Source organism: Pongo abelii, chromosome 9, assembly GCF_028885655.2.
Source record: "Pongo abelii isolate AG06213 chromosome 9, NHGRI_mPonAbe1-v2.0_pri, whole genome shotgun sequence".
Taxonomy (NCBI): Eukaryota; Metazoa; Chordata; class Mammalia; order Primates; family Hominidae; genus Pongo; species Pongo abelii.
This window is the reverse complement of record NC_071994.2, coordinates 42,139,453-42,160,314: the sequence shown is the minus strand read 5'-3', so window position 1 is coordinate 42,160,314 and position 20,862 is coordinate 42,139,453. Positions and strand designations below refer to the sequence as shown.

Genomic DNA, 20,862 nt, shown 5'->3' with positions numbered 1-20,862 from the left:
CCAGCATATGTTTCTGGCACCTTTGTTGAAAATGAGTTTAGTATAGGTATGTAGATTTGTTTCCAGGTTCTCTATTCTGTTGCATTGTATCTGTTTTTATGCCCGTACCATATTGTTTTGGTTACTGTAGCTCTGAAGTATAATTTGAACTCAGGTAATGTGATTCCTCTAGTTCTGTTCTTCTTGCTTAGGATATCTTTGACTATTCTGTGTCTTTTGTAGTCCCATATAAATTTTAGGATTTTGTTTACTATTTTTGTAAAGAATGTCATTGGAATTTTTTTAGGGATTAAATTGTATCTGTAGATTGCTTTGGGTAATATGGACATTTTAACAATATTGATTCTTCCTATCCATGCCTATAGAGTATTTTTACATTGTTTGGTGTCCTCTTCAATTTTTTCATCAATGTTTTATAATTTTATTATAGGGATCTTCCACTTCTTTGGTTAATTCCTAGTTATTTAATTTTATGTGTGGCTATTATAAATGGAATTATTTTAATTTTTCCTGATTTTTAACATTTTGTATTTTAAATTGTTATTTTTTTTTACTAAATTGACCCCTTTATCATTATATAGTGACCTTCTTTGTCTCTTCTTATAGTCTTTGTCTTTTGTCTAAGTACAGTGACTCTTGCTTTTTCTTGTTTGTTTGTTTCCAATGGCATGAAGTATCTTTTTCCATTGCTTTAATTTTAGTCTCTGTGTGTTTTAGAAGTGAAGGGTGTTTCTTGCAGGTGACAGATCAATGGGTCTTCTTTTGTTTATTCATTTAGCCACTCTGTCTTTTGATTGGAGAGTTTAGTCCACTTACATTCAATGTTGTTATTAATAAGTAAGGACTTACTCCTGCCATTTTGTTACTTGTTTTCTTGTTGTTTTGTGGTGTTCTCCTCTTTATTTTTTTTTTCCTGTCTTCCCATAGTGAAGGTAATTTTACCCTGTGATATAATTTAGTTACTTGCTTTTTAAATTTTTGTTTATCTAGTGTAATGTTTTTTGGTTTGAAGTTACCATGAGGCTTGCAAATACTATTATTTGCAAAATAACCCATTATTTTCACCCAATAAAAACTTAACACTGAATAAACAAATAAACAAAACGAAAACTAAGAAAACTGTACACCTTAACTTCACCCTCTCACTTTTTTACTTCTTGTTGTTTCTATTTACGTATTATTGTATTGCGTATATCTTGCAAAGTTGTTGTAGTTACTATTTTTGATGGTCCATTGATTACTCTTTTTACTTAGGATAAGAGTAGTTTACACACCACAGTTATAGTATTATAATATTCTGTGTTTTTCTGTGTACTTACTATTACCAGTGAGTTTTGTACCTTTGGTGTGATTACTTATTGCTCATTAACATCTTTTCTTTCTCACTGAAGTACTCTCTTTTAGCATATCTTGTAGAACAGGTCTGGTGTTTATGAAATCCCTCGGCTTTTGTTTGTCTGGTAAAGTCTTTTTTTCTCCATGTTTGAAGGATATTTTGTCCAGATATGCTATTCTAGGGTAAAAGTTTTTTCCTTCGGCATCTTAAGTATGTCATGCCACTGTCTCCTGGCCTGTAAGATTTCCACTGAAAAGTCTGCGGCCAGATGTACTGAAGCTCCATTGTATGTTATTTGTTTCTTTTCTCTTGCTGCTTTTAGGATCTTTTCTTTATTCTTGACCTTTGAGAGTTTTATTATTAAATGCCTTGAAGTAGCCTTCTTCGGGTTAACTCTGCTTGGTGTTCTGTAACCTCCTTGTATTGGTTATTGATAGCTTTCACTAAGTTTAGAAAGTTATCCATTATTATCTTTTCGAATAAAATTTCTACCTCAACTTTTTCTCTACCTCCTCTTTAAGGCCAACAACTCAGATTGTCTTTTGGAGGCTATTTTCTAGATCCTACTGGTGTGCTTCATTGTTTTCTATTCTTTATGTTTTGTCTCCTTTAGCTGTATATTTTCCAATAGCCTGTGTCCAAGTCCACTCATTCTTTCTTCTGCTTTATTAATTCTGTTAAAGGACTCTGATGCATTCTTCAATTTGCCAATTGCATTTTTTCAGCTCCAGTATGCCTGTTTGATACTTTTTATTTCAATCTCTTTGTCAAATTTATCTGATATAATTGTGAATTTCTTCTCTGTGTTATCTTAATTTTCTGTGTGTGTTTCCTCAACACAGCTATTTTGAGTTCTCTGGAAGGATACATAACTGTTTCTGCAGGATTTATCCCTTGTTTCTTATTTAGTTCATTTGGTGAGGTCATGTTTTCCTGGATGGTGCTGATGCTACTTGATGTTCTTTAGTGTCTGGGCATTGAATATTTTAGTATTTATTGTAGTATTTATTTTCTGAGCTTGTTTGTCCCTGTTCTTCTTGGGAAGGCTTTCCAGATATTTGAAAGGATTTGGGGGTTGTTATGTAAACTGTATCTGCTTTAGAAAGCTCAGTAATGCTGCAGGTGTTGCAGACTCTTAGAGGTATCTTCTTGATTGTCTTGGACAAAATTGAGTTGAATTCTCTGGATTACCGAGTGGAGACTCTTTTTTTCTTCTCTTATTTTATCCCCTCAAAACAGTCTCTCTCTCTGTTATGAGTCACCTAAATCTGGGGATGGAGTGACACAAGCACTCCTGTGACCACCACCACTATGACAGCATTGGGTCAGGCCTAAAGCCAGCACAGCCCTGGGTCTTGCCCAGGGCCTGCTGTAACCACTCCCTGGCTACTGCCTATGATCACTCAAGCTCCCTGGGCTCTAGAATCAGCAGCTGGCAAATCTAGCCAGGCTGTTTCCTTCACTTCAGGGTGATGAGATCCCTCACCCCTGCATGGGTCCTTAAGTGCCATCCAGGAACTAGGGACTAGAGTAAAAATCCTTAAAATTACCCCTGATGTTTTGTTGTACTGCAGCTGAACTAGCACTTAAATTACAAGATGGAGTCCTTCGCAATCTTTCCTCCCTTTTCCAAAGGCAGAGGAGCCTCACTCCATAACCACCATCACCACAGACCCACATGGAATTCTGACAGACTACCACTGATCGTCTTTCATTGCCCAAGGTCTGTTAAGTTAGCTTGTGATGAATGCTGCCTAGCCTAAATCTCACCCTTCAATGTAATAGGCAAGTCTAGAGTTTCTACGCAAGAGTGAAGTCCCAAAACCAGTGACTCCAAGAGCCGCTTGGTGCTCTACCCCACCCTGTGGACATCCTAAAGTACCTAAAGTGAAGACAAGACAATGTCCCCTTTACTTTTCCCTCTGCTTTTCTCAAGCAGAAGGAATTTTACCCCATAGCCACCACACTGTTAATGTGCTGAGTCACACTTGAGCCAACAAGTTACATAGGCTTACACAAGGCCCTCAACATAGTACTCAGGTATCAGTGTTGGTTATTCAGGGATCAAGGGTTCTTCAGGTAGTAGGTAATGAAAGCCGCCAGGAGAGTGGGTCTTTTCTTTGAAGGCATTGAAGACAGTGGGTTCTCTTCTGGACCAGGGTATGTCTAGGAATGTTGCCTGGGAGCTACAGTCTGGAATAAGGCCTCACAACTCTGACCAGTACCCTATCCTCCTGTGGCTGAGCTCATATCCAAGATGCAATACAAAGTCCTCCATAATCTTCCCTTTCCTCTCTTCAAGCAGAAAGAAGGTGTCTCTTTTGGAGCTACAATCTGTGCCACCTGGGGTTAGGAGAGGGGTGATACCAGCACTTTCTTAGCTTCTCCAGCTGATGTCTCAGTGGGTCACATGCACCGTACTCCCCACCCCCTTCCAGTATATTTTTTCTCTGCCCCATTCAACCATGGACTCCACTAAGATTTTCAGTCCTTCTGGCCTAGATTGTCTTTCAAGTTTACTTAGAGACCCAGACCCAAAGCAGATTGGCCCTTGGTAGTGAGGTTTGCAGGAACTCAAGTTCATACTTCTGGTTTTAGCAATTCACCTTTGGCTGTAGCTGGTTTAAATGCTCCCTCTTTGGGTGAGCCTCAGGTGAGTTTCCTCTGTTTGTTTGTTTTTTGTTTGTTTGTTTGTTTGTTTCCTGCTAACAGGACAACATTGAGTTCAATGTCTCATAATTGCTATGTTCTCCTTCCCCTAGCACACAGATGCTTTTCACACCATGATAGGGGTGACTGGGGGATGGCATTGGCAATTAAACACTATTTTTTTTAAAAGTGAAAGCAAGTTTTTTAAGAAAGTAAAGGAATAAAAGAATGGGTACTCCATGGGCTGAGTAGCCAATTAAAGACTAGTGTTTTTTAATCTTTTCATTTCCTCTTTCAGTGACACTTTGTTAAAACCAGATACTATGAGGGTTCACCTGATTTTTGTTTCTCATGGAGGTGTTTCTTCTTTGTAGATTGTTGTTAAATTTGTGGCTTTTTATGAGTGGTGAAGAGACAATCAGTGGGGCCTTCTATTTTTGCCATCTTGCTCCACCTGTATAAGCAGTTTTTTTGTTTGCTTTTTTTTTTTTTTTTTTTGAGACAGAGTCTCGCTCTGTCGCCCAGGCTGGAGTGCAGTGGCACAATCTCGGCTCACTGAAACCTCTGCCTCCTTGGTTCAAGTGATTCCCCTGCCTCAGCCTCCTGAATAGCTGGGACTACAGGCGCATGCCATCACCCCCGGCTAATTTTGTGTATTTTTAGTAGAGACGGGGTTTCACCTTGTTAGCCTGGATGGTCTCGATCTCCTGACCTCATGATCTGCCTCCCTCGGCCTCCCAAAGTACTGGGATTCCAAGTGTGAGCCACCACGCCTGGCCAAGCAGGTCTTTAAATAAGGATTTAAACATGTCATTTGTGTATTAAAAATATTTTTCAAATAAGATAACTAATAAAATAGGAAAGTAGTTTGAAAAAATATGTTCATATTATGAAATCTATTTAATTTAAAGAAAATGCTAAAAATAATTATTTATATGCAATCTAAAATAAGCCTTCAAAAATTTTGTTATTTATATACCTAACAATTTTTTTTTTTCTGGACACTGTTAGAAATGTGGTCTCTCTAGGAAATTATTATTTAGTTAAGATCTAAAAACAGTTTACAGACATTTCAGATTAAAATATGCTTTTTCCAGTGTGGTATGTTAAATTATGGTTTATATCCACCAGAAATTCACACAATATCATGCTAAAGGAAAGAGTCTGATTTTGAGTCTGTCTCCACAGAACTTATTGTATTTCTATATATGAAAAATGAAGTAAAAGATTTTAAGTACCCCAAATTTTGCCTAGTATTTGGTAGATTTCAGTCCCTTATAAGTATTTCTCTTCATACAAAATGCACTTAACATTCAAATGTTTAGGCTTGAATAACTCTTTAATATCTGTGGCCATGACAAGGGATGTGAAGGACCTCTTCAAGGAGAACTACAAACCACTGCTCAATGAAATAAAAGAGGATACAAACAAATGGAAGAACATTCCATACTCATGGATAGGAAGAATCAATATCATGAAAATGGCCATACTGCCCAAGGTAATTTATAGATTCAATGCCATCCCCATCAAGCTACCAATGACTTTCTTCACAGAATTAGAAAAAACTACTTTAAAGTTCATATGGAACCAAAAAAGAGCCCACATTGACAAGTCAATCCTAAGCCAAAAGAACAAAGCTGGTGGCATCATGCTACCTGACTTCAAACTGTACTACAAGGCTACAGTAATCAAAACAGCATGGTACTGGTACCAAAACAGAGATATAGACCAATGGAACAGAACAGAGCCCTCAGAAATAATGCTGCATATCTACAACTATCTGATCTTTGACAAACCTGACAAAAACAAGAAATGAGGAAAGGATTCCCTATTTAATAAATGGTGCTGGGAAAACTGGCTAGCCATATGTAGAAAGCTGAAACTGGATCCCTTCCTTACACCTTATACAAAAATTAATTCAAGATGGATTAAAGACTTACGTGTTAGACCTAAAACCATAAAAACCCTAGAAGAAAACCTAGGCAATACCATTCAGGACATAGGCATGGGCAAGGACTTCATGTCTAAAACACCAAAAGCAATGGCAACAAAAGCCAAAATTGACAAATGGGATCTAATTAAACTAAAGAGCTTCTGCACAGCAAAAGAAACCACCATCAGAGTGAACAGGCAACCTACAGAATGGGAGAAAATTTTTGCAACCTACTCATCTGACAAAGGGCTAATATCCAGAATCTACAATAAACTCCAACAAATTTACCAGAAAAAAACAAACAACCCCATCAAAAAGTGGGCGAAGGACATGAACAGACACTTCTCAAAAGAAGACATTTATGCAGCCAAAAAACACATGAAAAAATGCTCATCATCACTAGCCATCAGAGAAATGCAAATCAAAAGCACAATGAGATACCATCTCACACCAGTTAGAATGGCGATCATTAAAAAGTCAGGAAACAACAGGTGCTGGAGAGGATGTGCAGAAATAGGAACACTTTTACGCTGTTGGTGGGACTGGAAACTAGTTCAACCATTGTGGAAGTCAGTGTGGCGATTCCTCAGGGATCTAGAACCAGAAATACCATTTGACCCAGCCATCCCATTACTGGGTATATACCCAAAGGATTATAAATCATGCTGCTATAAAGACACATGCACACATATGTTTATTGTGGCACTATTCACAGTAGCAAAGGCTTGGAACCAACCCAAATGTCCAACAATGATAGACTGGATTAAGAAAATGTGGCACATATACACCATGGAATGCTATGCAGCCATAAAAAATGGTGAGTTCATATCCTTTGTAGGGACATGGATGAAGCTGGAAACCATCATTCTCAGCAAACTATCGCAAGGACCAAAAACCAAACACCACATGTTCTCACTCATAGGTGGGAATTGAACAATGGGAACACATGGACATAGGAAGGGGAACATTACACAACGGGGACTGTCCTGGGGTGAGGGGAGTGGGGAGGGATAGCATTACCTAATACCTAATGCTAAATGATGAGTTAATGGGTGCAGCACACCAACATGGCACATGTATACATATGTAACAAATCTGCACATTGTGCACATGTACCCTAAAACTTAAAGTATAATAATAATTTAAAAAAGAAAAAGAAAAAAAAGTAGTATAAGAAAAGGAAATCAAACAAAGTCAAACATTTTAAGTGTAGCTCTTGGTGCACTTCAGAAAAAATATTAAATTGAAGCTGTAGTTTATTCTCATCATTGTGATTTTTTAGCTTTCAAAATTAAATTCATAATATTATAATTCTGAATTCCTATGTATGTATATGTTAAGAATCCTTTAATGGGACTGACTTTCAAAAAAAAAGTGTGTGTTTGTGTGTACGTGTTTGATTTTAATAATAATTGATGAAGCATAAATGTATGTCAAAGTCTGCCACATTTTTTTTTGTTGCCCGGCCAGTAACAGCCAGTCTCCTTAGAAAGATTTGAATGCCAGGTTCTTAATTTTTAAATCATATTAGAATTGTTTAAGTGGTTTTTACGTTTAGCAAAAAAATCATTAACCTTTTGTGAAAGAAAAATTACTACAGTAAGCTTTTTTGTTTTTGCTTTGACTTCCCTTTTCACTAAAGTGGCATCTCCTTTGCTATTTCTTAATGATAATTTAGGTTTTATATCTTGTTGAATTAATAAAGGAAATTATTCTTAAGTGATCTTCAAACTGTCGTTTCAGAGAGGCAGTCTGCATGCATGGTCCCTCTTGTTTGGAAATGAGGGCACTGAGACCCAGAGTCAACACAGAGTTTCCTACAAGTTCTTTATTGTCTGAGATTGAAACCCAAATAAAGCAAGGATTTCTTTATTTCTTACGGCTCAGCAACTCTCAAAATAAGAGAGTTTCTCTGAAAACTCTTTGGCACATAAAATATAAATAAAGACAAAAACGTAAGCATTCTATCCAGTTATGAAAATTTTCAGTAAAGCTTGACAGTAATTTCTTTTTCTTAAAAAATGGGAATTGCTGGAAGATAATATAACACTAGCATTTTCTCCCCTTTATTTTTGTTTAACTCCGAAGCAATAGTTTTGTGTAGTAAAATATACTTACTGTCTTAGAGAAATAATCCTTGAGAATTAGGATACTTTACGTGTGTTTCCAGGCCTTGGTCAAGTGCCGCTGACTCTGAAAGCCAGAACCAATCCTATTCATTAATTGATTCATTCATTCAAAGACAGGCTGTCACTCTGTCGTCAGGCTGGAGTGCAGTGGCATAATTATAGCTCAATGCAGTGTCAGACTTCTGGGCTCAAGTGATTCTCCCACCTCAGCCTCTTGAGTAGCTAGGATTACAGGTACAATCACCCATGGCTAATTTTACTTGTTTTAACTTTTTGTAGAGACAGGTTTTTGCTGTGTTGCCCAGGCTGTTCTTAAACTCCTGGCCTCAAGTGATCCTCTCATCTCAGCATCTCAAAGATCTGGGATTACAGGCATGAGCAATTCTGCCTGGACCAAAATACTCTTAATGTGATAGAAAGATTTTATTTCTAAATTTGAAGGACTGTGAGACAAACTATAGATTGCAGTAAAATCACAGCAATGTTATTAGAACAATTTTCCTCTCCATCCAAGTTTTGCTTTGACTTTGAATCAGTGTGAACCCCATTGTAGTTATTGGCTTGCATTATCTTCATGAAGACTCTAATACAGCTGTGCACATAGCAATTGCTTGGAAATCTTGGTTTTGTTATGTTTGGAACTGCTTTTTTTAAGTATTTCTTAGTAGCTTTTCTTATATGAAAAATATGTTAATGTATGAATATCAATGATATTGCATACTGTATTAGTATGGCTTGCAGAAATGCCTGTCCTTCTCCCTTAGACTACAAGACAGACTGGAGAGACTTAAGTTTTATAAGACTTAGATTTAAATATTTGCTCTATGATAAGCCAGTAGTACACCTTTCAAAAGTCACTTTCCTGAGCCTTTTTTCCTTCATCAGTATAATGCCAACAATATTATACTCCTCATTTCATATACTTACTGCGAAGATTAAATAATATAGAAATTATATCAACCTTGAAGTGTTTAGGGAGCACATTTAAATCTCACAATACCTCTATGGGATGAGTATTACTTGCTTTTTATTTGTACAAATTTATTAGGTACGAGAAAATTTTTATAACATGTATATAGCACATACTAAGTAAGGAGATTTAGGATGTCCATCATGAGGTACAATATATTTTTGTTAAGTATAGTTATCCTACACTGCTATTGTGTTAGGGTTCTCTAGAGGGACATAAATAATAGTATACCTATGTTAAGTTTATTAAGAAATATTAACTCACACGATCACAAGGTCCCAAAAGCTGAGGAGCAAGGAAGCCAGTCCAAGTGTCAAAGCTGAAGGACATGGAGTCAAATGTTTGAGTGCAGGAAGCATCCAGCATGGGAGAAAGATGTAGGTTGGGAGGCTAAACCAGTCTAATCTTTTCACATTCTTCTGCCTGCTTTTTATTCTGGCTGCACTGGCAGCTGATTCAATTGTGCCCACACAGATTAAGGGTGGGTCTGCTTTTCCAGTCCACTGACCCAAATGTTAATCTCCTTTGACAACACCCTTATAGACACACCCAGGATCAATACTTTGCACCCTTCAATCCAATCAAGTTGATACTCAGTATCAACCGTCACAGCTATGAAACATTAAACTCATTTTTTTCTATCTTTCTGTGTGTTTGTGCCCTTTAACCCACTTATCTTTATCCTACTCTCTCCCCAAGACTCATCCTTCCAAGTCTCTGTTGTCTGTTTCCACTCTCTACCTCCACATGTTCAAAATATTTGGCTCCCACATACAAGTGAGAACGTTCAATATTTATTTTTTTATGCCTGAATTATTTCACTGAAGATAGCGGCCTTCAGTTCCATCCATGTTGCTGCAAGTGAAATTGTTCCACTATTTTATGGCAGACTAGTATTCCACTGTGTATAGGTACTACATTTTTAAATCTATTTATTCATTGATGAACACTTAGGCTGATTTCATGTCTTTGCTCTTGTGAATAGTGCTGCAATAAACATGCAAGTGAAGGTATCCCTGTGATATGTTGATTTCTTTTCCTTGGGGAAGATACCTAGTGTTGGGCTCCTGGATCTATTAGTAATTCTGTGTTTAGTTTTTTGAGAAATCTCCATACTGTTTTCCACAGTGGCTGTAATACCCTACATTCCCAACAACAGTGTGTATAAGTTCTCTTTCTCTGCATTATAATCAACATCTGTTACTTTTGGCCTCTTTAACTAAAGTCATTCTGATGGAGGAAAATGATATCAAAATATCAAAAATGATATTTTGATTTGCATGTCTCTTATGATTGCTGATGTTGAGCACTTTTTATATACCTGATGGCTGTTGTATGTCATCTTTTGAGAAATGTCTATTCACATCCCTTGGCCACTTTTTAATGAGATCTTTATTTTTTTTTTCCTGTTGAGTTGTTTGAGCTCCTTATATCCTGGATATTAGTCCCCTGTTGCATATATAGTTTGCAACTATGTTCTCCCATTCAACAGGTTTTCTGTTTACTGTTGATTATTTCTTTGGTCCACAGTGGCTTTTCAGTTTCAGTCCCATTTGTCTGTTTTTGTTTTTGTTACCTGTCTTTTGAGGTTTTAGTCATAAGTTGATTGCCTACATCAATATCCATGAGAGTTTTCCCTAGGTTTTCTTCTAGTATTTTAAATTTTAGGTCATACATTTAAGTCTTTAATCCATTTTGGGTTGATTTTTATATATGGTGAGTGACAGGGCTTTAGTTTCATTCTTCTGCATGTGGCTATCCAATTTTCCTAGCACCATTTATTAAAGAAGGAGTTCTTTTTCTAAAGTAAGTTCTTGTGAGCTTTGTAGAAGATCAGTTGGCTGTGGCTTTATTTCTTGGTTCTGTATTCTGTTCTATCGGTCTATGTGTCTATTTTTGCACCAGTGCCATTCTATGGTGGTAATGATAGCATTGCTTTATATTTTGAAGTCAGATAATGTGATGCCTCCAGCTTTGTTCTTTTTATGTGGGTGTGTAATTTATTTTTATTTTCTTCTATTTTTATTATAATTTTTATTTTAAGTTCAGGGGTACATGTGCAGGGCTGCTATATAGGTAAACCGCATGTCATATAGGTTTGGTGTACAGATTATTTTGTCACTCAGGTAATAAGCACAGTACCTAATAGGTATTTTTTTTAAATCTCTGCTCCTGCCACCCTCCACCCTCAAGTATGCCCTGATGTCTCTTGTTCTCCTCTTTGTGTGCATATGTGCTCATTGTTTAGCTACCATTCATAAGTGAGAACATGTAGCATTTGGCTTTCTGTTCTTGTGTTTGGTTAGGATAATGGCCTCCAGCTCCATTCATGTTGCTGCAAAGGACATGATCTAGTTCTATTTTATGGCTGTGTAGTACTCCATGGTGTAGAGGTACCACTTTTTAAAATCCAGTCTGTCATTGCTGGGCATTTAGGATGATTTCATGTCTTGTTATTGTGAATAGTGTGACAAGGAATATTCATGTGCATGTATATTTATGGTAATTTATATTCTTCTGGGTATATAGCCAGTAATGGGATTGCTGAGTTGTAATGCTTATAGCTATTTGAGGAACTGTCATACTGCTTTCCATAATGGTTGAACTAATTTACACTCACTCCAACAGTGTAAAGCATTCCCTTTTCTGTGTAACCTCACCAGAATCTGTTATTTTTGACTTTTTAATAATAATAGCCATTCTGACCAGTGTGAAATTGTATCTAATTGTGGTTTTGATTTGCATTTCTCTAAAGATTAGTGATGTAAAACATTTTTCATATACTTGTTGGCCACATATATGTCTTTTTAAAAAGTGTCTGTTCATGGGTTTTGCCCATTTTTTAAATGAAATTGTTTGTTCTCTGCTTGTAAATTTGTTTAAGCTCCTTGTAGTTTCTGGATATTAGATCTCTGTCACATGCATAGTTTGCAAACATTTTCTTCTATTCTGCAGGATGTATGATGCCTCTGTTTTTTTTTTTTAGTATACTTTAAGTTTTAGGGTACATGTGTACAATGTGCAGGTTAGTTACATATGTATACATGTTGGTGTGCTGCACCCAGTAACTCCTCATTTAACATTAGGTATATCTCCAAATGCTAGCCCTCCCCACTCCCCCCACCCCACAACAGGCCCTGGTGTGTGATGTTCCCCTTCCTGTGTCCATGTGTTCTCATAGTTCAGTTCCCACCTATGAGTAAGAACATGTGGTGTTTGGTTTTTTGTTCTTGCGATAGTTTGCTGAGAATGATGGTTTCCAGCTTCGTCCATGACCCTACAAAGGTCATGAACTCATCCTTTTTTATGGCTGCATAGTATTCCATGGTGTATATGTGCGACATTTTCTTAATCCAGTCTATCATTGTTGGACATTTGGGTTGGTTCCAAGTCTTTGCTATTGTGAATAGTGCCACAATAAACATATGTGTGCATGTGTCTTTATAGCAGCATGATTTATAATCCTTTGGGTATATACCCAGTAATGGGATGGCTGGGTCAAATGGGACAAATGGTATTTCTGGTTCTAGATCCCTGAGGAATCGCCACACTGACTACCACAGTGGTTGAACTAGTTTACAGTCCCACCAACAGTGTACAAGTGTTCCTATTTCTCCACATCCTCTCCAGCACCTGTTGTTTCCTGACTTTTTAATGATCGCCATTCTAACTGGTGTGAGATGGTATCTCATTGTGCTTTTGATTTGCATTTCTCTGATGGCCAGTGATGATGAGCATTTTTTTGTGTGTCTGTTGGCTGCATAAATGTCTTCTTTTGAGAGGTGTCTATTCATATCCTTCACCCGCTTGTTGATGAGGTTGTTTGTTTTTTTCTTGTAAATTTGTTTGAGTTCATTGTAGATTCTGGATATTAGCCCTTTGTCAGATGAGTAGATTGTAAAAATTTTCTCCCATTCTGTAGGTTGCCTGTTCACTCTGATGGTAGTTTCTTTTGCTGTGAAGAAGCTCTTTAGTTTAATTAGATCCCATTTGTCAATTTTGGCTTTTGTTGCCATTGCTTTTGGTGTTTTAGACATGAAGTCCTTGCCCATGCCTATGTCCTGAATGGTATTGCCTAGGTTTTCTTCTAGGGTTTTTACGGTTTTAGGTCTAACATTTAAGTTTTTAATCCATCTTGAATTAATTTTTGTATAAGGTGTAAGGAAGGGATCCAGTTTCAGCTCTCTACATATGGCTAGCCAGTTTTCCCAGCACCATTTATTGAATAGGGAATCCTTTCCCCATTTCTTGTTTTTGTCAGGTTTGTCAAAGATCAGATGGTTGTAGACATGCGGCATTATTTCTGAGGGCTCTGTTCTATTCCATTGGTCTATATCTCTGTTTTGGTACCAGTACCATGCTGTTTTGGTTACTGTAGCCTTGTAGTACAGTTTGAAGTCAGGTAGCATGATGCCACCAGCTTTGTTCTTTTGGCTTAGGATTGACTTGGCAATGCAGGCTGTTTTGTGTTCCATATGAACTTTAAAGTAGTTTTTTCCAATTCTGTGAAGAAAGTCATTGGTAGCTTGATGGGGATGGCATTGAATCTATAAATTACCTTGGGCAGTATAGCCAGTTTCATCATATTGATTCTTCCTACCCATGAGCATGGAATGTTTTTCCATTTGTTTGTGTCCTCTGTTGATAGTTTTTGTTTTTTTTGTGCAGTGCAGAAGCTCTTTAATTTAAATGAATTTTACTTCTCAATTTTTGTTTTTGTTGCAATTACTTTTGGCATCTTTGTCATAAACTTTTATCAAGTCCTATGTCTGGAATGGTATTTCCTAGGTTTTCTTGCAGCATTTTTTATAGTTTTATTACTTACATTTAAGTCATTAATACATCTTAAGTTGTCTTTTGTATATATTGTAAGGAAGGAGTCCAGCTTCAATCTTCTGCGTAGAGCCAGCCAGTTATCCCAGATTTCTGGGATCTCTATTCTGTTCCATAGATCTATGTGTCTGTTTGTGTACCATTAACATGCTCTTTTGGTTACTGTATCCTTGTAATATAATTTGCAGTCAGGTAATGTGATGCCTCCAGCTTTGTTTTAACAATATTAATTCTTCCTATCCATGAGTGTGATATACCTTTCCATCCATTTTTGTCATCTCTGATTTCCTTGAGCAGTATTTTTAATTCTCCTTGTAGAGATCTTTTACCTCATTGGTTAGCTATATTCCTAGATACTTTTTTACTTTTTGTGGCAGTTGTGAATGGGATTGTATCCCTGATTTGGCTTTGAGCTTAGACATTGTTGGTGTATAGGAATGCTGCTGATTTTTATACTTTTATTTTGTTTAATGAAACTTTTCTCTAGCTGTTTATCAGATCACGGACATTTTAGGCAGACTATGGGGTGTTCTAAATATAGGATGATGTCATATGCAAACAAGGATAGTCTGACTTTCTCCCTTCCAATTTGGATGCCTTTTATTTCTTTCTCTTGTCTGATTGCTCTGGCCAGGACTTCTAGTACTGTGTTGAATAGGAGTGGTGATAGAAGGCATCCTCGTCTTGTTCCATTTTTCAAGAGGAATGCTTCCAGCTTTTGCCCATTCTGTATGATGTTAGCTGTGAGTTTTTCATAGATGTCTCGTATTATTTTGAAGTATGTTCCTTCAATGCCCATCAAAAATCTCATCCACCAAATCAAGTGGATTTACCCTTGGAATGCAAGGTTGTTTCCATTTACACAAATCAATAAATGTGATTATTATATAAACAGAATTAAAAACAACACATAATTATCTTGGTAGATGCAGAAAGCCTTTTGATAAATTTCAACATCTGTTGATGTTAAAAACCCTCAAACAACTAACCAGCTTTGTTCTTTTGCTCAGGATTTATTTGGCTGTTCAAGATCTTTTTTGGTTCCCTATGAATTTTAGAATAGGTTTATCTAATTCTGTGAAAAATGGCATTGGTATTTCGATAAAGATTAAATTGAATCCTTAGATTGTCTTGAACAACATTGTCCTTTATATTATGTCAATCTTTCTATTCCATGAGCCTGAATTGTATCAAATGGTTTTTCTGTATCTATTGAGATAATAATATTTTTTCCTTATTCTGTTTATGTGATATATCATATTTTTGATTGTATATGTTGAACTCTCCTTGAGTCCATGATACAAATCCTACCTGATCATGATGTATTATCTTCTGATGTGCTGTTTTATTTTGTTTGCTAATAGTTTGTTTAGGATTTTTGTGTTTCTGTTGATCAGGGATATTGGCCTGTAGTTTTCTTTTTTGTTGTGTCCTCATCTGGGTTTGGTATCTAGGATAATGCTGACTTTGTCAAATAAGTGAGGGAGAATTCCCTCCTCTTTTATTTTTGAAAATAATTTCAGGAGGCTTGTTATTAATTCTTAGTTGTATTTTTGGTATAATTTGTGAATTAATCTGGTCCTGGGCTTTTCTTTGTTGTGAGACTTTTTATTGCTGTTTCAAATCACTAGTCATTACTGTTTTTTTCATATTTTCTATTTATTCTTCATCTAATCTTGGTAAGTTCTATGGTTCCAGGAATGGATCCATTTCTTCTAGATTTTCCAGTTGTATAATTGTTAATAATAGTCTCTCATAATCTTTTGCATTTCTGAGGTATCAGTTGTAATTTCTCGTCTTTCATTTCGGATTTAATTCGGATCTCCTTTGCTTGCTAAGTCTAGTGAGTGCTTTATCAGTTTGTTTAATCTTTTTGCAAAACCAGCTTTTTATTTTATTAATCTTTTGTCTTGAATTTACTTTATATTTTATATAGTTATGCTCAGATCTTTATTATTTCTTTTCTTTTGTTAATTTTGCGATAAGTTTGCTCTTGCTTTTCTAGACTCTTCAGACATTTTGTTGGATTGTTAATTTGTAAACTTTCCCCTTTTTGTGTAAGCATTTATTGCTATAAACGTCCCTCCTAGCACTGTTTTTGCTTTATCCTACGTGTTTTTGTATGTTGTGTTTTCATTGTCATTTGTTTCAAATATTTTTTTTATTTTCATCTCAGCTTTTTCATTGACACAATGGTCATTCAGGAGCATGTTGTATAACATATATATATAAAAACATATATATAACTATATATAAAAAACCATATATATAGTATATATAATCATATATATGGTTTCCAAAGTTTTTACTAGTATTAATTTTTACTTTTGTTTTATTATAGACTGAGAAGATACTTGATTAAATTTTAATTTTAAAAAATCCTCTTAGAGTTGTTTGGTGGCCAAACGTATGGGCTATGCTGGAGAATGTTTCATGTTCATATACATTCTTTAAATCAGAACATGAAACATTCTCCAGGCTAGCCCATGTATTAGGCATATGGGCTGTAATATGGACTAGCATATGTATGAATGCATGTGGTTTTTAGATAGAATGTTTCATAATGTTTCTTAGATCCATTTGATCTAAAGTCCAGTTTATATCCAATTTTTTTATTAATTTGCTGACTATATGATCTGTCTAAGGCTGAAAATGGGATGGTGAAATCCCCTACTAGTTGATTTCAATATCATTACATAATGACTACATTTTTTTCCTATTCTTAAGTTAAAATCTATATATCTAATACAAGGATAGCTACTCCTGCTCACTTTTGGTTTCCATTTTCATGCAATATCTTCTTCCATCCCTTTCTTTCACTCTGTATGTATCTTCACTGGTAAAGTGAGGGTTTTTTGTTTTGTTTATAAGTAGCATATAGTTGGAGCATTTTTTAATCCATTTTGCCATTCCCTATCTTTTAAGTCCATAATTTAACTTGTTTACATTCAAGATTATTATTGATATGTAAGACTTTGTTTCTGTTACATTATTAATTGTTTTGTTTGTTTTGTATATTCTTTATTCCCATCCTTTTTTTCTAATGTTTCATGATTGTGGTTTGGTGTATTCCTGTAGTGGTATCATTTGAGTAGCTTCTATTCCTCATTTGTATGATTGCTTTCATAGTGTAGTTTGTACACTTGTTTTCATGATGATAAATGTCATCTTTTGCTGCTAGGTTTAGGACTCTCTTGAACATTTATTTTAGGGCCAGTCTAGTGGTAATGAATTCCCTCAACATTTCATCATCTGGGAATTATTTTATTTTTTCTTTGTTTATGAAGAAGAATTTCGTTGGATATAGTATACATTGGGGATAGTTCTTTTATTTTAGGACTTTGAATATATTATCCCACTCTTATGGACTGTGAGGTTTCTGCTGAGAAATTTGCTGTTAGACTGATAAGATTTCTTTTATAGGTAATTAGGCACCCTTCTTTTGTTGATTTTGGGATTTGCTCTTTATCTTTGACTTTACACAGTCTTATTATAATGTGCTCTGCAGAAGACATTTTTGCATTGTATCTATCTGGGGGTCATTGAGCCTTCTGTGTGTGAATGTCTAAATCTCTTGCTAGACTTGGGAAGTTCTCATCTATTATTTCACTGAATAGGTAGGTTTTCTAATCACTTCTTTGTTTCCACTTCCTTAAGGATACCAATAATTGATAAATTTGGTCACTTTATGTTATCTCAAATGTCATAAAGGTTTTGCTTATTCTTTTTTCTTTCTTTCTTTTTCTTTCTTTGTTTTTTTTATTTTTTAGAAGGAGTTTCACTCTTGTTGCCCAGGCTGGAGTGCCAGGGTGCAATCTCGGCTTACTGAAACCTCCGCCTCCCAGATTTCCTACCTCAGCTTCCCGAGTAGCTAGGAGTACAGGCACCTGCCACCATAACTGGCTAATTTTTGTATTTTTAGTGGAGATGAGGTTTCACCACGTTGGCCAGGCTGGTCTCAAACTCCTGAGCTCAGGTGATCCACCCCCCTCGGCCTCCCAAAGTGCTGGGATTACAGATATGAGCCATCGCACCAGGCCTCTTTATTTTTTTCTGACTGAATTATTTCAGAATATCTGTCTTCAAGTTCTGAGATTTGTTTTTCTATCTAATCCAGCCTATTGTTGAAGATTTTAAGCCTTTTCCCATTTAGAAAAAAAAGTACAACTCACTACCAGTACTCATTAAATTTTACATAAACATACTCTTTGAGGCTGAAGCAAATCCAACTGATTTTCAATGTGAAAATAAAATATAAAAACTGTTCTCGGAGTTATTTCATCAGAATCTCTTTTTTTTTTTCTTTTGACAGTCTTGCTCTGTCATGCAGGGTGGAGTGCAGTGGCGCCATCTCAGCTCACTACAACCTCTGCCTCACAGGTTCAAGCGATTCTCATGTCTCACCTTCCCGATTAGCTGTGATTACAGGTGTGTACCATCACACCCAGCTAATTTTTATATTTTTTAGTAGAGAGGGTTTTCACCATATAGGTCAGGCTGGTCTTGAACTCATGAGCTCAAGTGATCTGTCTGCCTTCATCTCTCAAAGTGCTGGGATTACAGGTGTGAGCCACCACACCCTGTCCTCTGGTTGTTTTTTAAACTACCTGTCTTTTTATTAGATTTCTCAGTCACATCCTAAGTTTTCTATTTTTCTGTATTTTTTCTCATAATTATCTTGTATCTCACTGAGTTTTTAAAAATAAATATTTTGAATTCTTTATCCTGAATTTTGAAAATGTGTTTTTGTTTAAGATCTATTGCTGGAGAATTATTTTCTTTCTTTGAAAGTGTCATAATCTTCTGCTTCTTAATGTTTTCTCTTCCTTCACATTGATATCTTCACATCTGATGTAATAGTCATTTTTTATTTTTGAATTTTCCCTCATAGGGAAAGACTTTTTCTTTTTCTTTCTTTTTCTCTCTCTCTCTTTTTTTTTTTTTTTTTAGAATGTGCAGGTTTGTTACCTAGGTAAACATGATGTGCCATGGTGGTTTGCTTCACCTATCACCAGTTACCGAGGTATTAAGCCCCACATGCATTAGCTATTTGTCCTGATGCTCTCCCTCCCCTTACCACCTGACAGGCTCCAGTGTGTGTTGTTCCCCTCCCTATGTTTATGTGTTTTCATTGTTCACCTCCCACTTATGGGTGAGAACACGCAGTGTTTGGTCTAATATCCAGAATTTACAAGGAACTTAAACAAATTTATAAGAAAAAAAACAAAAACAACCTCATCAAAAAGTGGGCAAAGAACATGATCAGATACTTCTCAAAAGAAGACTTTTCTTTGAAGATTTATCTGTGCTGATGGTTAGGTGGGGTACTTGACTTTGATTCTGTGTGTGTGTAATCTCTGTATCATTTTGTTGGCTGTAAATAGCATTAGTGGTCTCTGTGAATTTCTCAGTGTGCTAGGGTCTGTTTAATAGTGGAGGCTGTTTTAAAGTTGTGCTGGGGATGGGGATGTCAGGTAGGCCAGTCTTCAGGCCTCAGCTATGGCAGAGGTGGGCTGTGTATGCCTATCTTTGTGCCACAGGACAATATACACTGGCACTGGTATTGGCTGTTAGTAGTCGGCTGATTCTTGGGCTTCCTGGTGGCTTTCTTGGATGCTTATAGTGAAAGTAGCAGATCTACTGGGCCAGTGGGTTCTCATGCCCTTCTCACCCAGTGTGGCATGGGTGATGGCAGTAGCAGTGGTGGGATGATTCTATAGGTTTCAAATGTTGTATATTGATATTTGCAATGACTGCTATGAGCTGGGTGGGAATGTGTTTAGGCCTGCAGTTGCTACTTACAAGTAGTTGTCAGCTGAGGTGCAGCAGCCAGGTGTTTAGGTTTAACCTCAGGCCCCTCAGAGGAGTGCTTATGTGCCTATGATTATGGATTTGGTTGGGCAATTCCCAGGACCCCAGGCTATGTGCTCTGTTTTGCGGGGAAGGGAAAAGCCGCTCTGGGTGGACTAGGCCTCAGGCACCCTAATGATAAGAGTAGGTTCCAGCCCCATTGGACGGGAGATGGGTGATTCTCAGGCCCCAGCAGAGGGCTCAGGTGAGGGGCAGTAGCAGCCATGAAGAAGCCCTATTACTGGAGAAGGTGGGACCATTCACCTTTTCCACAGCCTGAGATATGGGTGGGGAACATATTTTTTCTTTATATTTCAGCCTCTCGTATGGTGATCGTAGCCTGCACTTAACTTCTACACCAAATCAGGCTGCAGGAGTCTCTGCCCAGCTCATAACCAAGTCCCAGCAGCAACTCACATCCTCATCTCAAATCCCAGCAGCACTTGCTTCCTGGCACTGGCCAGTGTTGCCCATGCCTCTCTTGCTTCGTAGCCCTGGCTACGGAATGCTCCGAGCTCATTCCAAGCTTGTTCTTCTGTCTCAACAATTGACAGCACAACTTTTCGTATTGCCCCTGTCCCAGTGCCACTGGATCCCAGGACAGCATGTAGTTTGCTAATAGCCAGGTTTGAAAATGATGTTTTGCTTTACCTGTTTTGGTCTGGTCTCAGAATGGATGTAGGGCCCATTACAAGCTCCCTCCCTGGGGAAGTTCTGTCCCACCATCTCCTGGCAGCGTTCTATTTCAGTTTCAGAGGTTGGGAGGGTCAAGCAGTTTTCCTGCAGCCAAGATTGCATGATTCCATGGTGGTAAGTCTCTTAATTTGGGTAAGCATTACTCTTATCTCCAGTTTATAGTAAGGAAATTGAGAGAATATTTAAAATGCCCAGGATCACACAGTGGCTAATTCAGAGACTTAGGCTTTGAAGACGGGACGTCTGGTTTTATATTCTGTGCTTTTAACCCCTATGCTATACAGATTGCCTAGCACAGAGTTCATGACCGTTAAATACTTAAAACTCTCTCTTCCACTGACTTGGTTCATACACTAGACAACAAATTAATTTTAGGATGCATATTTAAAAATTCCTGTCACCAAATTTTAATAATCTGTGATCCCTTCTTGCTAATTAAAATCCAAAGCTGTTTAGCTTTCTGGCT

At 36.9% G+C, this 20,862-nt stretch overlaps 1 pseudogene; it reads right to left on the bottom strand.

The window, feature by feature from the left end:
* The window catches only part of LOC100456165 (N-acylneuraminate-9-phosphatase-like), a 31,424-nt pseudogene extending 10,926 nt beyond the window's left edge, over positions 1-20,498 (bottom strand).
* Between the last annotated feature and the right edge of the window lie 364 nt (positions 20,499-20,862).